A 15,919-nucleotide genomic window follows, 5' to 3' on the forward strand; every position below is an offset into this window, starting at 1 on the left:
GAGAAGTTTCTTTCATATACTACCTTTATGTTTTTAACCCACCTACTCTGCCCCCTAAAATGGCAGCTTACCAGTAAGAATTACGAGCAGTCAGCAAACCACATATTCCCCTCTGATTCCATAGGAGAGGGAACTTTTGCGGATGGATCATGTCCCTCATCCACATGTCCCATCAGGTCTTTTGCTGCAGATGGGCCTGGTGTCAGTTCTGTGGAGATGCTGGCGATGTCTAAGGTAGCTCTGGAGTTAGGGTCCTCATTCTGACATCTTCATGTGCTTTTAACTTAGCAAAAAAACAAAAAACAAAAAACCCCAAGTGAGCCAATGGTAACAGGATTAAGAGCAGGTTTTATTTTATTTTATCTTATTGAAAAAATCGATTAACTGCTAGAGAAAAATATCTTCCACAGGAAATGTAAAGAGACCTGCCAAGATGCTTGAAAAAAGTGGGGGAGGGGGATTTCAAATTTGGATTCTTTTCTTTTCCTAGGAAAAATAGATCATGTTCAATTTCAAACTAAATTGCTGGGTCTGTGGGCTCTCTTTTTCTAACCATTTCTTTTGTTCGGATTTTCGTTTTAAAGAACACTCAAAGCAGCTAAGAAAAAATCACACAATACAACTCGTGAAAAAAGAAACAAATAGATCAAAAGCACATTTCATAACCTTGGCACCATGGCAGGGAACCGGTAGTCAGGGTATTGGCTTTGAGACCCTGTAGGAGGGAGGCAGTGTGTCAGAGACTCTCATTACATTGTATCTCATATTCTAGCTCAATGGCTGAGTATAGATGATAAATTAGTAGTTCATTTAGGAGGTGATCATGCCTGTACAGTATTGTGTGAACTTTCCTTTCTTTACTAGTTAATACATATGGGAAGGGCAAGTAGAGTTTAACATAGATGATGAGCTCACCATACTTGCATGCAAATGATGTAGCCATTTGAATCCTCCACCATTCTATCTAAATCTTGTATCCTAACCTCAACAAATGAGCCTAGCTTAAAGTGTGGGAGCACTGAGAAGACATTCATGTTTGTCAGAGTTAATATCAAGGTTTATGCCCACTCTCTGACCAAGGGCCAATTTGCCACAAGGGTACCTGGCAGCTGGCGAGCCTTTGCCCTAAAGCATCCATTTTGTGCAGTGCAACTCTCCACCACCAACCACCACCATGAAGACTGATATGTTCCATAATGCCTGCCAACACTTCATAAAACCAAGAAAGTCCCTTCTTCTATCTGAGTGAAACTGTCATTTGTGTAGGAGGGGTGGGATAGAGTGTGATTTCAGGTTAGCTTGGAAATTATATGTGCCAGTTCCAATGTTTTTTGAAAAATGGCTTGTCTTATTTTTGGCCAATTCTAATCCAAGATTTCCTGTTCACTTGGGTCACCTTGTGGGCAGTGTTTGCTGCCTGGAGCAGCTGCGAGTCCTGGGTTAGGCCATCTTCTTCCATCATAGCTGAAGGGGGGGTGCCCAGTGACTCTCCTTTTGGTTGCGCTGGTCTGGTGGGAAGGCCATTCAGGGGAGTGGTGGAGGGGGCTAGACCAGGCCTGCCTCCACAGTATTTAAGAGGGTGACCCTTGGAAAGTCACCTTTTTGGGAGACCGACATGGGATTTACCACCCGTTTACTAGACTCTAAGTGGCTTGCTCAAATGTAAGTGGGCACGCCAACATATGACCTTGTTATGGTTTATACCAGACTTCCTCAGCCTTGGCCCTCCAGATGTTTTGAGACTACAATTCCCATAATCCCTGACCACTGGTCCTGCTAGCTAGGGATCATGGGAGTTGTAGGCCAAAAACATCTGGAGGGCCGAGGTTGAGGAAGCCTGGTTTATACAGTTGCTGGGTTGGGAGAAGAGGAGGATTTTTTTCCTGCAAATAAGTTGCTCTTTCTGCAGGTTTTTGCCTACCTCATAAGCACTGTCACAACTTTGGTGAATAAAGCAATTATTTGGATCCTTAGTTTAATGGGTGCCCCATTAAAGGAGGCCAGGAGGGGTATTGCTGTCTGGGAGCCCACAAGGGGGGTTATGGGCCATAGCATCTCTCCCAATGGTGACCTTCAGGATGAAAGCACCTGGTACATGTCAGGGGTGACTCTCAACTCAGGGTTGACCCCACCCAAATTATCCAGCAGCAGATGGGCTGCTTGACACACACCCAATGTCTTGGTGAAGACCTACTTAGATATGCAGTCAATAAAGAATTGTGGCCTATTTCAACCTAATACAAATATCCTGTGGTTTTTTTCCTATGGTTCACCATTCCCCTTCACTGGGTTGTGGTCAGCATGCACCTGGGCAGCAAACACTCCCCTCACACCCTACTTGTTTCCTGAGCTCTTCTTTGATTACTTGACCATTGGCTTATGGCAGGACTTGCCAAACTTTTTGGACTAATGGGCACATTTCAAATTTTGAGAGCTTTCTGAATTGCCAGTCACATATTGGCTGCCATGGAATGGGTGTGGCATAACACAAAATAGAAAGAGACAACTGCCTCCAACAACCTTATTCTTATCATGGGAAGTTTGCTGTAGAGCAGTGCAACTCCATAACCTGAAACATGTGCAAAGTGAAGTAGGCATAGGCAGCTTGCCATTTGTTCAATTTCTCACATTTTGCCTCCTTACTTACTCAGCACCCTTGTTAAATGTCTAGGCTGCCATGGCCCAATTGCATCCTTTCCTGTCTCTTAATTGGTGGCTCTGATGTTTGTAGTGCACTGTGTTTCTAAACAGAAGTTGGTTTTTATATTTTGAGAATCTTTCATTGAAAATATGCTAAAATATGTATACTGTTTTATTGCATTGTTTAGTGTTTTACTGCCATTAAATGAACATTTACAAACAAGGATGGAATATTGATTACCAATAGAACAATGCACCTTTGCGTATTCATGAAGATAGAGCATTTGGTGTCAGCAGATTAGATATTTGGATGAAAGCCAAACACAAGCTGCAGTTTTATTGTGCTCCCTATGTTGTGTTTGATTTTGCTGTATAACACTTTTTAGACAAAAAAGGAAACAAGGAATCTACTGACAAAGCCTTGTTTATGTAGGTTGCCCCATTGTAACCAAGGAAGCTCTTTATATAAAAGACAGCTGATACCCAAAGAGAAGGAAGGAATGGAATGAGAAGGAGCTAATATTTATTCTAAGAGTGGCTGTGCACAGCACTTTAAACCCCATGCTGATGTTCTAATTCAGTCTTGGCCAACCTGGTGCCTTCACATGGTTTGTACTACATCCCCAACTAGTACATCAGTTTGGTGAAGACTGGTCTATATGTATAAGTGTGAATGGGGGTCATGATTGTACCTCACAGTCTTGGCATGCCTATAACATAGTGTTTGTGTATGTGCAAGTCTGAATATTTTGGACCACCACGCAATTGTGTTATATTGTGTGTTCATTCATGAGCGTCTGTGTCAATGATGCAATCTCCTATTCCACTCTCTGCTTATGTATGTACCTGGTATTAAAAGGCTTTCTTTTTCTTGAGTAATCCTTCTTCAGAAGACTGAGCACGGTTAAGTAATTAGATTCAGTATTGTTACTGATAATGTTACTTTTATTATTTTCCAAGGAATAGTAAGACAAAGCTAAACTATTAGTATAAATGAAGCATAATTGTGCTGCAAAATATGTTGCATGTATTAAATTCAAACAACCTGCATAAAAATCTAAACTAACTGAATTTCTTTTGTCTTTCTCTTTCTCCTTCCCCTTTTTAATACAACCACATCACCTGGATTTACTCTCCCTGATGAAACAAAACATACCTTTTGCATTGGGATATATTCTGATATGCTTAAAATAGGTAAGTCAACAGAGTGTTTATGCTCATGTTGTTATTACCCTGTCATTGCAATGTTGTGGTTTTTATATATAAAAAAATCATAATGTTATAAAAAGATTTATTCCCTTCACTTAATGGGATGAATCCAGATAGACTCTGCAATCCTTTGGTTCCTGGGAAAGTGTACCAGAAAGAGCATAAGCATTGGGAGGTTTGACCTTATGGATTTAACATTGAATGCTTTCACTCTGCTACAGAAAACCTCTGCTGCCCTTTCCCTACTTATAGCAAAGCTACATCTGGAACATTGGGCTGGAACGTTTGAACAGCAGCTCTATAAGCAGATTGGGAGCCATCACATTCCCAGTTCTCTGATGTGCCCAAAGCAGGGATGAATCTACACCAGACCTTCAGAGGGCAGAGTGAATTTTCCTCATAATGGTTGTCATTAAAAGCAAGAAAGCAGACAAAGGAAAAAGGACAGAACAACAAAATAGCACTGTTCCATCTTTGCTTCTATTCTGCTGGCATAGGGCATAGGATATGGTGGTGAAGCTACCTTCAGTTTTTTATACCTGCCCCATTAGGATTGCAGCCTAAGAAACCAGTGGCCAAATAAGACATGTCTCAGGTCCAATTTTTGGTTCTAACTTCTTCTTTTTCTGATAGTGAACCATTTCTGCTAAGCTTTTTTGGGGGGGAGGTACAAGTTTGCTTTTCTTTTATCTAAAAACAAAAAGTGGGATTGTTTATTTTTAAGAGTATTTGTCAGTTTCCCCACTTCACAATGCCCTTTCTCTGTCTTTTCCTTCTTGAGCATTCTGGTAAAGAAGATGATTGCAATAGATAAAGGTTGTATATTAACTGCCTTTCCAATGGTTTACTTTTATTTTGTGAGATAACTTTAAATAAAATTTTGTCACTACTGAAAGTATTCAGGGATTAATACAAGAACCCAACACCTATGCATTCATGGATCTCATGGGCTGGGCTGTGGGAGAACTGTCCTAACAACAGCACACAGAACTGATCTGAATTAGTATTGGTCCCTCTACATTCAACTATGTGATTTTGCAGACCTTTCTCACATTAATTTTTATATATAATTTTGTTTTGGGCATTTCTTTTGAACCTTGTAGGCAAATAATCTTATACCTGATTCTCTTATTTTTGTAGCAGTTGACTCTGTAACACAAGTGGACTGTAATACAATATTCAGAGTACGTGGTATGAACTAAAAGCTTAGTTTTCTGTAGCCAACAAAATCATTAAATAAATCTCCCATAAGACTAGCTTCCTATGGGTAAATTTGAAAAGGAAGGCAATTTCTTAAAATCCCTTTTTAGGATTTAAACCTTTAATTCTTGATTATTTAGCACCCAATGAAGCAAACAAATATACTTCCAGGATTAAGCCAGTACAAATACACTAGTTTGTTTTCCCTGGAACAGCTAAAGCCAAAGCTTGGCATTCTTGTTTTGCCTCCTGAGCCAAGTTAATGAGGCCTAAATGGAACTTGTTTGGAGATTTCTTTTATTCTTAAATTGTTATTTCGGTATTAATGGTATTGAAGGCAAATAAGTTGGCAATTAAATAACTGTATACGCAACATCAAAAAAACTAATATCATGGTCACTGGTCCCATCACCTCCTGGCAAATAGAAGGGGAAGAAATGGAGGCAGTGAGTGATTTTACTTTCTTGGGTTCCATGATCACTGCAGATGGTGACAGCAGTCACGAAATTAAAAGACACATGCTTCTTGGGAGAAAAGCAGTGACAAACCTAGACAGCATCTTAAAAAGCAGAGACATCACCTTGCCGACAAAGGTCCATATAGTTAAAGCTATATGGTTTTCCCAGTAGTGATGTATGGAAGTGAGAGCTGGACCATAAAGAAGGCTGACTGCCGAAGAATTGATGCTTTTGAATTATGGTGCTGGAGGAGACTCTTGAGAGTCCCGTGGACTGCAAGAAGATCAAACCTATCCATTCTAAAGGAAATCAGCCCTGAGTGCTCACTGGAAGGACAGATCCTGAAGCTGAGGCTCTAATACTTTGGCCACCTCATGAGAAGATAAGACTCCTTGGAAAAGACCCTGATGTTGGGAAAGATGGAGGGCACAAGGAGAAGGGGATGACAGAGGATGAGATGGTTGGACAGTGTTCTCGAAGCTACCAACATGAGTTTGACCAAATTGTGGGAGGCAGTGGAAGACAGGGGTGCCTGGTGTGCTCTGGTCCATGGGGTCATGAAGAGTCGGACACGACTAAGCAACTAAACAATGCATTAAACCTCTTTGTCTTCAACGTGTCACAGGGTTGTTGTTTTGGAGTCAGGGAGTATTTTGAAAGTACCGATATTGAATTTATCTAGGCAAAGTTAAATTTTACAATGTAAATCCCACACTTCTGAAGCTCGCTGAAAAATAAGAAAGATCTATGAGTCTGTCACACATTTTCTTCATCAAATCTCTTGGAGAAATGTTCTTTTCTTTTTTTTAAAAAAAAGATACTTTGACTTTGCAGTACCTTCCCATCTCTGGTTGCCTGTCTCATTTAATGACATAAGAATCTATATTGCACTTTAAATGAGAAACACAATTTTAGAAGTGCTGTATTGTGGAATTCATCTGACAGAAGAGCGTTTGATAAAGTAGGCAGGATAAGGCATGCAATCTCTTCTCAATATGCTGCTATACTCTAAAACAACATTTGATTCCTTTGGATGCAGTGATGTCTGTTGGACTTGGTTGAAATTCATGTTCAATTAAGAAGTGTTCTGGGTGGCTTTGAGTAAATTAGTTTCAGACTAACCTGATTCTTGTTGAACTTCTGGTACTACTAAAGACTTTTATTCCAGCTGACATTTTAATGAAAGCTTGATTTTATAGTTATAACTGTTTTTTTAATGTTTTGTTACTTTTGCACCACTTAAAGGCAATCGTAGTTTAAGTGGCATATAAATTGTTTAAATAAACAAGATAGTGAAGTGTAGGGTCCTGGTAAGACTTGGTCTATTTGAATCTCTTGGAATTCATCACAGCCTGCTGCCTAAAACGGCATAACATGATGTGCGTACAAGGATATAAAAAGAAAGGAAACATTTAATTTTTTTGCAATATATTTGCTTAACGGTTGTTGCAGTTGTCTTGTGTCAAATGCTGTTTTGAAACTGGCACTATCCCTGTGCCTGCTTGCTTGCAACTTTCTCAGTATGTATATCTATATGTAAGAAAACATTACATATAGAACCTTGCAGTGTTCTCACACCTACATCTATAGGAAAATGACCCTATACTGTAAATCTATTCTTGAATTAATATGTTCCCTTGGATTTATTAGTTTTGCCTCTGTTTCTTACTCTTTCAAATATTAGTAGCTTATTGTCCTTAAGAATTATTCTGTCCTTCTCATGTAGCATGCTTCTGACTGACAACTAATTTCAGCTGAGTTGAAACACTATTGTTGTTTGTTTTGACTTTCCTTATTTTAGAAAAGCACCTTGTGTTTCGATGTACTTTAGACTCTCACACAAGCCTTTGGATTTTATCTGTTGTTTTGTTCAAGTTCTGGACACCTATAAGTATGCAAAAGTTTCCAAGCGCTCTGCCCCACCTTGCCCAGCACCATACAATCTCATATCCATCCCATGGGACACAACTCAGGGGGCCTTCTGGAGCTGGTATCAAAACAGTTTTGCCTTTGTCTAATTCACCTCTGGGAAGCTCCCAGAGCCAATTAAATTACAGCTTTGTCAGAATCCCTCTCTGTACTCTCTGTAAGCCCTTGCCTTAATTGCTAGTCACCATATTCATGTTGCTTGTTCTTAAAAGTGAATATATAACGACACTCTGACTAAGATGGGAACGCCAACTTCTCCCAACATCTGCACACTACTATGCTTCCCCAGTCACTCGTTATGGTTTAAGTATTGTGCATATTGTAAAAGAAAGCACTGAATAAGCCAGAGCTGGCTATAGGAATCTAGGAAAGCTGATTTGGCTACTGAAAACAAAACAAAAGCGGAATAACCCTCTAGCATGTAAGTAATGATCATGTCAATGTGGCAGCTCCCTTTGTTCCTGTTTGGGAATAGGTGTTCTGTTGAAAATACTTCCTCTGGTAGATAGCAATGTCACCAGGGGCTTGTTTACTTTAATGAGCTTTGACCATGGGTTCTTATAGTTTGATGACAGCCTGCTAGCATAAGAAATGATTGTTTAAAGCTATATGGAATATTTAGCTAAACATTAGCAACCTTCTCTTAGGAGAGCACTTCTAAGAGTAAGAATAGCTGAACAGTGGCTCAGCAGTCCACCCCCTTTCTTCTGAGGCTTTTATATGAAGATTTGGTAGGCAACTGGTAGATACATGCCTTAGCTGGGGGTGTACGTATAACAACAGTTGAATTGTACCTCAAAGGGCACCTTGTCCATTTCCTCTACCAGTGCAGGAAATCTGCTGTTACAGCACCCATTCTAGGTAGCCATCCAGTCTCTGCTTAAAAGCCTATGCCAAGGGAGAGTTCACCACATTCTGAGGGAGTGTGTTTTGTGGCCAGACACTTCACACCACCATGAAATTCTATACGATATACAATATATGATATCTTTATTGTCATTGTCCCATGCAGAACAATGAAATTGAAATTCTTTGTAATGTTGGGTCAAAATTCCCTTTCTTGTACTTTGAACCTGTTGGTTTGAGTCATAGCATCTGGAGTGACAGAAAATAAATGTGTTCTATCATCTTTAAATGTTAAAATATCCTATTTTCTTCAGGCTACACATAACTCCTCTCACCCTGTGTGACATCGTGAACTAAATGAACCACTGAGCCATTTAGCATTTTCCACACTCCCATTTATTCAGAGTGCTCCCACTGCAGATTTTGGGAGCACTGTACACAGGACATTATCCATAATGCATACCTCTCTTGTGTCTATCCTATATCTAGCTACCCATTGTTCCTTATGAAATGCTGCATTTTAATGTGTTTTCCCTAAAACCAGATTCCATCCAAACTGACAAAAAAGGAATGGCCTAGCTGCATTTTAAGCCAGTAATGTGTACAGAGCCTTTTGGTCCTAAAATCTCACACTTCTTCATACCAAATCTGCATCCTTTTCATTCTTCACTTTTAAGAGAATAGAAACTACTTGGAAGTCAGCCAAATCCTAAGAAAGACATATCCCCCTGTCTGTTCTTAATGGGACATAGACATAACTTTTCTTCCAACTCATTACAAGAAAGAGACAAGCTAGATATATGATCAGAGCTGATGCCAACAGCACTTTAAGGTTTCATTATCCCTAATTCTGTTTAAACCTAGATATCTGCAGCCAAAGTTAGTTAGCTAAAGTTGATATGTGAAATTCAACTCACCATGAACACATCCCTTCTTTGTATTCTGTGGCATACAATTTCCCAACCTTTGAAGCACATTTGCCTCTGTTTGTGGTCCACCATTTGTTGCAGCAGTACAATTTGCATCCCTCCATAATCATTGGCTTTCATGTCTGGGGCTGATAGGAGGAGGAGTCCAACAACATCACAGGTTCACCAATTGTGCCCTATGTGAGGTCACCCCCTCCTAAATGTTGCTATTAGCATATTTGTGGGGATAATATAGGTGCCTGTACCACACTTGTATATTATTGCAAGTAGGGTGTGTTTCAGATCTGGAATATGGCACCCTGAGAAAAGGTTAAACACTCCCTTCGCCAGTATTACTGCTATGATTTGAAATAGAGTCCCCGGGACAGCTTTAAATTTATACTACAATCAACCCCTCATGATGAAACTCCTGTGCCATTTTTTGGGTGACCTACAAAAATGTTAATGATTAGCTTGGTTCCCAGCCCCATATACCGAAGCTGTGGATTTAGTTGGGGTTTCTCAGTTCTTTCACTTGCAAGGATTTTGGCTACCACATTAAATGATTATATTTCCTCCACTATCCAAAATATTCTCCAAACTTGCCACTGAAGCTCTAGGGAGCTTCCGAAAAATGAAGCGGGACCTCAGACGGCTAGAGCGAGTATGGCGGGGTGCCCGTGACGGAGCCTCAAGAACATCTTATAGGGCTTTTATGAAAACCTACGAGATGGCGGTGAAGGCTGCTAAGAAGTCATACTTCTCGGCCTCCATTGCATCCGCTAGCTTTCGCCCAGCGCAATTATTTAGTATAATCAGGTCTTTAACGTCCCTTGAGGGACAGCCAAATTTAAATAACAAATTGACACACGGCTGTGAGGCATTTGCGAGCTTTTTTGCGGAGAAGGTCTTGTCGCTCCGCCATGACCTCCCTGCCAATTTGGATACAATAAAGGAACTGGAGGCCCCTCGACTGTCCTCGGGTCCAGTATTGGACCACTTCGACCAGATATCCCCAGCCGATGTGGACAGACTCCTCCGAGCTGGAAAGCCCACCACCTGTCCTCTCGACCCGTGCCCGTCTTGGCTGATTAGAGCGTGTCCAGACGAGGTGCGGGCCCTCCTGGGGGATATCATCAATTTGTCCCTTGGCACGGGGACATTCCCAGGGGAACTGAAGGAGGGAGTGGTGCGCCCGCTCTTAAAGAAAACATCATTAGATCCTTTAGATCTATCCAATTACCGCCCGGTTTCGAATCTTCCGTTCCTGGGTAAGGTGATTGAGAGAGCGGTTGCTGAACAGCTTGGTGGGTTTCTGGATGAAACATCGGCTCTGGATCCATTCCAGTCCGGCTTCCGCGCTGGTCATGGGACCGAGACGGCTCTGGTCGCCCTAACAGATGACCTTCGTAGATAGCTGGATCGAGGCGGGTCGGGGCTGCTGATTCTTCTAGATCTATCAGCAGCTTTCGACATGGTCGATCACGAACTTCTGGACCACCGCCTTGCCGATGTGGGGATCCAGGGCACAGTCCTTCAATCGCTGCGCTCGTTTCTCTCTGGTCGGGGACAGAGGGTGGCGCTTGGGGGGGAATTGTCATCGCGCCACTCCTTGGTGTGTGGAGTACCTCAGGGTGCGATACTCTCCCCGATGCTTTTCAACATCTTTATGCGCCCCCTCGCCCAGCTTGTTCGGAGTTTTGGGCTGGGTTGTCATCAGTATGCCGATGACACCCAACTCTATCTGTTGATGGATGGCCATCCTGACTCGGCCCCAGACACACTGACCAGATGTTTGGAAGCTGTGGCTGGATGGTTACGTGGGAGCCGGTTGAAGTTAAATCCTTCGAAGACAGAGGTCCTGTGGCTGGGACGGGGCGATATGGGATTGGGGGGGGCAACTCCCATCTCTTGCGGGGGCGCAATTAGTGCCAGCACCATCCGTTAAGAGTTTGGGTGTAATCTTCGACACCTCCCTTTCCATGGAGGCGCAGATTGCAGCTATAACAAAGGCGGCATTTTTCCACCTCCGCCAAGCTAAGCAGTTGGCTCCTTACCTCTCTCGCCCTGACCTAGCCACTGTGATCCATGCGACGGTCACCTCCAGACTGGATTATTGTAACTCACTCTACGTGGGGCTGCCCTTGAGACTGACCCAGAAACTCCAGCGGGTGCAGAATGCTGCAGCGAGACTCCTTACGAGGTCTTCGCTGCGAGATCACATTCACCCGGTGCTATACCAGCTGCACTGGCTCCCGGTGGAGTACAGGATCAGGTTTAAGGTGCTGGTTTTAACCTTTAAAGCCCTATATGGCCTAGGACCCTCGTACCTACGGGACCGCCTCTCCTGGTATGCCCCACAGAGAAACCTACGGTCTTCAAATAAAAACATCTTGAAGGTCCCAGGCCACAGAGAAGTTAGGCTGGCCTCAACTAGAGCCAGGGCTTTTTCGGCTGTGGCTCCGATCTGGTGGAACACTCTGTCACAAGAGACCAGGGCCCTGCGGGACTTGACAGCCTTCCGCAGGGCCTGCAAGACAGAGCTATTCCACCAGGCCTTTGGCCAGGGCACAGCCTGACTCCCTCCCTCGGCAATCTTCGCAGAGCTCTGGCCCAATGGTTGCTAGTGGCTTGAATTAATTAATTTTTATAATGAATGATTTTAGAATGTTGTTTATGTTGTACTTTTGTACTGTTTTATTGTTGTTAGCCGCCCTGAGCCCAGCTTCGGCTGGGGAGGGCGGGGTATAAATAAAATTTATTATTATTATTATTATTAGGGAGTGTGAAAATCATCAGCATAATCCAGAGATCAGGAACCTGTGGCCGTCCAGATGCTGTTTGATTGTAACTGTCATCAGGTCCAGCCAGCATGGACAATGGTCAGCGATGATGTAAGCAATTGTCCAACAGCATCTGTGGCATAGTGAAAGTCCCCCCCCCCCAGTGAGTAAGGAGTCTAATTTCCATTGCCTCAACTTTGTAGCCACCTGCTGCTCTTCCACACAGTTCTCAAAACTGAAGAACTTCATTTCTGATACTACATACTGTTTGACTTCATTGGCACATGTGTCTTAGGTAAAGTGAAGTCTGGCCTTATTTAATATGTTGTCATCCTTTTCCATGGTTTCTTATCTGTTTGCTAGACATTCATATTATAGCAGATCATCTGTTTGCTTTCTTAACACTTGAGATTGTAATAATATTGCTGGGGGATTCTCTTTAATGTGGGGAGGAGAAGAATGAATATGCTCTCTATTAATAATTTTAGCAGGATGAACTACTGATAGAAGAATGAATGAAGCAGTTCTGAATTAATTGATTTGAAAGCTGGTGATAGGGAAAGAAATATTGCTTAATTAATACTGCTGCTGAAAATATATTTGTATGTTTTTGTGGAGGGAGAGGGGGATGTAGAAGATTAATTATGATTGATTATTAATACATAATATCATAGTCTTATGAAGCATCACAAATATTAAATGATAGCAGGGAATCCATTTTATTCTTGTTGCTTTTTAACAACTGTGGCTCATGAATAGTTACTATGCAGTTTGAAACCCTGAAACACATTCTAAATCAGAGCTGATTCAATAAACAACCTTGCCCTATTCTTATGCTACACACACATACACATTCTCCTTTGCTCAGCATTGATCAACCAAATCAAACTCATTTGAGAAGACATGTGTGGCCAATCCCACCAGGGGTTGGAGGACCTCTTGTTCTTTTCCTTCCTGCCTGGTCTATCTAGTGGTTGTCAGAGTATGTGACTGGTGAACTGCATTTGAGTATGATAGTCAGAAATTGTGCAGACCTAAGTTAGTTGGTTTTTCTAAATACAATTTTTGTATTGATTTTCAACAAATTATAAACATAACGCCCTTCAGCAATTATGCATTTAGCACCAGAACATCCCAGTTGATACTAATTTCCTTTAGATATATATGTCCTACATTTTGGTACAGAGGGTACTGGGTGCAGTGGTAAATTCTGAAGTTAAGGAGCTCACCATGACAGCCCCATAGTCATATTGCCAAAGAGAAATCATATTACATTCTCAATGAGAATACACCTCTATCTCCCCCTCCCCCTACCCTACCTTACCTATCCGAAAGAGCATAATGCATAGCATAATACCATTTTATTAGGATCATCTGACAGAATTGTGAACTGACATGGTTGTTATGCTGGGCAAACAGTTTCCTTTGGCTGGGAAAATCTGGGTTCACTCAGTGACTCTAGCCTACCTGACATGATAAACAATTTTCAAAACCAGACCTATGCCAACCACCCCCACAAGTTTACAATGACCTACTAATATCTCTCCGGCAGGTCAGTAGACTGCACCACCAATAGAAAGAAGCCTAAAAGTTTAGCATGTCCTTTGGCTTTCACATTAACCTGAGAATAAAAATCTTTTGTAGCTGATAAATATGTTTACAATTTGAGGTTTGAAACCCTGCAGACAGGCACCGTGAAACACATTAAGTGTGGCAAGGTAGGTGGAAGAACTGGCACACTCATGCACATTTCCCTCTCTTCCTACATTTTCTCACTTAGAATGCAGGCATAGATTCCTCTATCTCTATAATTAATTAACTAAGGTCCTAAGGAAGGTTACAACAATTTAAATTCAGCATTAAAAACAATGTAAAATAAGAATATTTTTCTGTGTATGGTTTTAACATCCTTCTTTCTGAAGTAGCTCCACCAGACCAACACCAGCCTAATCCCTGGTAGACTAGGGAGAAAGAAGGTTCCACTAAAGAGCTAGGTCCCCCATACTGTTATATGTGATCTAGAATGACTTACAGTGATGACCCGCAAGACGAATGCCTCGCAAGACGGAAAACCCGCTAGACGAAAGGGTTTTCCGTTTTGGAGGTGCTTCACAAAACAAATTTCCTATGGGCTTGCTTCTCAAGATGAAAATGTCTTGCGAGTTCCTGCGGGGTTCCCCCCCCCTTTTCCCCAAGCCGCTAAGCCGCTTATCAGCTGATCCTAAGCCGCTAAGCCGCTTATCAGCTGATCCTAAGCCGCTAAGCCGCTTAACAGCTGATCCGCTAAGCTGCTTATCAGCTGATCCGCTAAGCCGCTAAACAGCTTATCAGCTGATCCGCTAAGCCGCTAATAGCGCTAATCGGCTAAGCCACTAATGGGCTTGCTTCGCAAGACGAAAAAACCGCAAGACGAAGAGACTCGCGGAATGGATTCTTTTTGTCTTGCGAGGCACCACTGTATTCCCTGAACATGGGCAAATAGGTTTAAGACCTGAATGAAAGGGCAGCTTTCACCTCTTTCAACTCACTCTCTCTTACTTGGTGGTTTGATTGGGTGGATTGGGTCCAGTCCGCAGCAGTTCCTTTTCCAGAGGAACAGCACACAGGAACAAGTAAGTGAATGAGACAACTTCTTCCATTAACAAACCAATATGCTGCACTGGAGAGACAGACAAACAGAATATAAGATTTGTCTATTCCACACCATGGGGCCAATCCTCCTTGCCATGATGTCTGGGTTGCAGAGCCCTTCCTAGCTAGATGTGCATGCTAATTTCTTGGCTCATCTGTGGGGCAGAGTAAGGGAAGAGAGATTTCTGGTTACTATATAATCATTTCTCCTCTTCTCACAACCTCCTCCTCCCTCCCTCCCTCTGTCTGTCAGGTACATATTGTGGACATATGATTATAATTAGGTGGGTGACCATGCCTAACTATGGCTAGCTTCTTTAGTATTTCTGAACTTTATTGTCATTGAAATCTATTCATAACAAGGAATACTTTACTTGCCTATACTTGCCTATGTTTGACATGCAGTGTTGAATTTATGAGGTAAGTATATTCTACTGCCCTCCCTGGTCATGTTTTAATCAATGTCATGGACAACTAAGAGGGAAATCAGTTAAGCCTTACTTTCTGTAAGCACTATTCAGCACAGACATAATTAAGGATCCATCAAATATATATAGTTCCATCTTAAGTTCTTTTAAGATTCAAGAGCATCAAATCTAAGCCTGATTGTGCTTTGTGTTTTACTTTTTCTGGGAAATCAAGTGGCACAGATTTCTTTGTATGCAACACTATTCATTGCATTAAGTCACTTTTATTTTGTATTCAGCTTAAGTGATGCATGACGTTGTGAAAGTGCATCATTATCAAGCTAGAAAATGCAATTATTCTGGAATGGGTTTCTAATGGGTACTTATTTTGCCAAGAAACTATGTGAAAAAAATAGTATTAAGTAAATGTCATTCCTCTGGGGGAGAAACATGGTTTTGAAATAAAACTGGATTTTTGCCTGTGTTGTGGTGGTTCTGCACAATCCTATTTTTCACATGATGGCTACAAATGTAGCTTTCAAATTTCTATCAAATGTTTGCTCTGGCTATGATAGCTATTTTATACATGCAGGCAGCTCCTTTTAATTGAATGCACTAAGCTTACCATGTTGCAGTCTGTAATAGGCATGTATAGACTAAAATGTTTGTGTGCATGAAGATTTGTGTATGCTGTAAGGGAATATATAAGACATAAATTGAAAGACGAACACTGCCAACAGCATCTGCAACATCTAAGGTCAAGGAGAGAGCTTTTGCCATAATTTCCCCCTCAAAAGGATTTTATTACTGTGTTATTATGTATTATTTTCACTTATTCTGAACATGTCTTAGACACTTGTTGTCAGGCAGAAAGGCAGGATATTGTGAATAAATAAAGAAGGCCTGAA

General features: G+C 41.7%; 1 protein-coding gene and 1 long non-coding RNA gene across 4 annotated transcripts in view; one reads left to right on the plus strand and one right to left on the minus strand.

Annotated features, from left to right (window-relative positions):
- NCAM2 (neural cell adhesion molecule 2) overlaps positions 1 to 15,919 on the plus strand; it is a 204,613-nt gene that overhangs the window by 50,609 nt on the left and 138,085 nt on the right. The window lies entirely within an intron of this gene.
- Positions 47 to 9,418, minus strand: LOC309531375. Its single transcript, XR_014219271.1, has 3 exons — positions 9,200 to 9,418; positions 2,629 to 2,743; positions 47 to 283 (listed from the first exon to the last, which is right to left on the minus strand). It is a non-coding gene; the product is annotated as an uncharacterized lncRNA (long non-coding RNA).

This window comes from Podarcis vaucheri (genome assembly GCF_965113315.1).
Source record: "Podarcis vaucheri genome assembly, chromosome: 4".
In the NCBI taxonomy this organism is placed as follows: Eukaryota; Metazoa; Chordata; class Lepidosauria; order Squamata; family Lacertidae; genus Podarcis; species Podarcis vaucheri.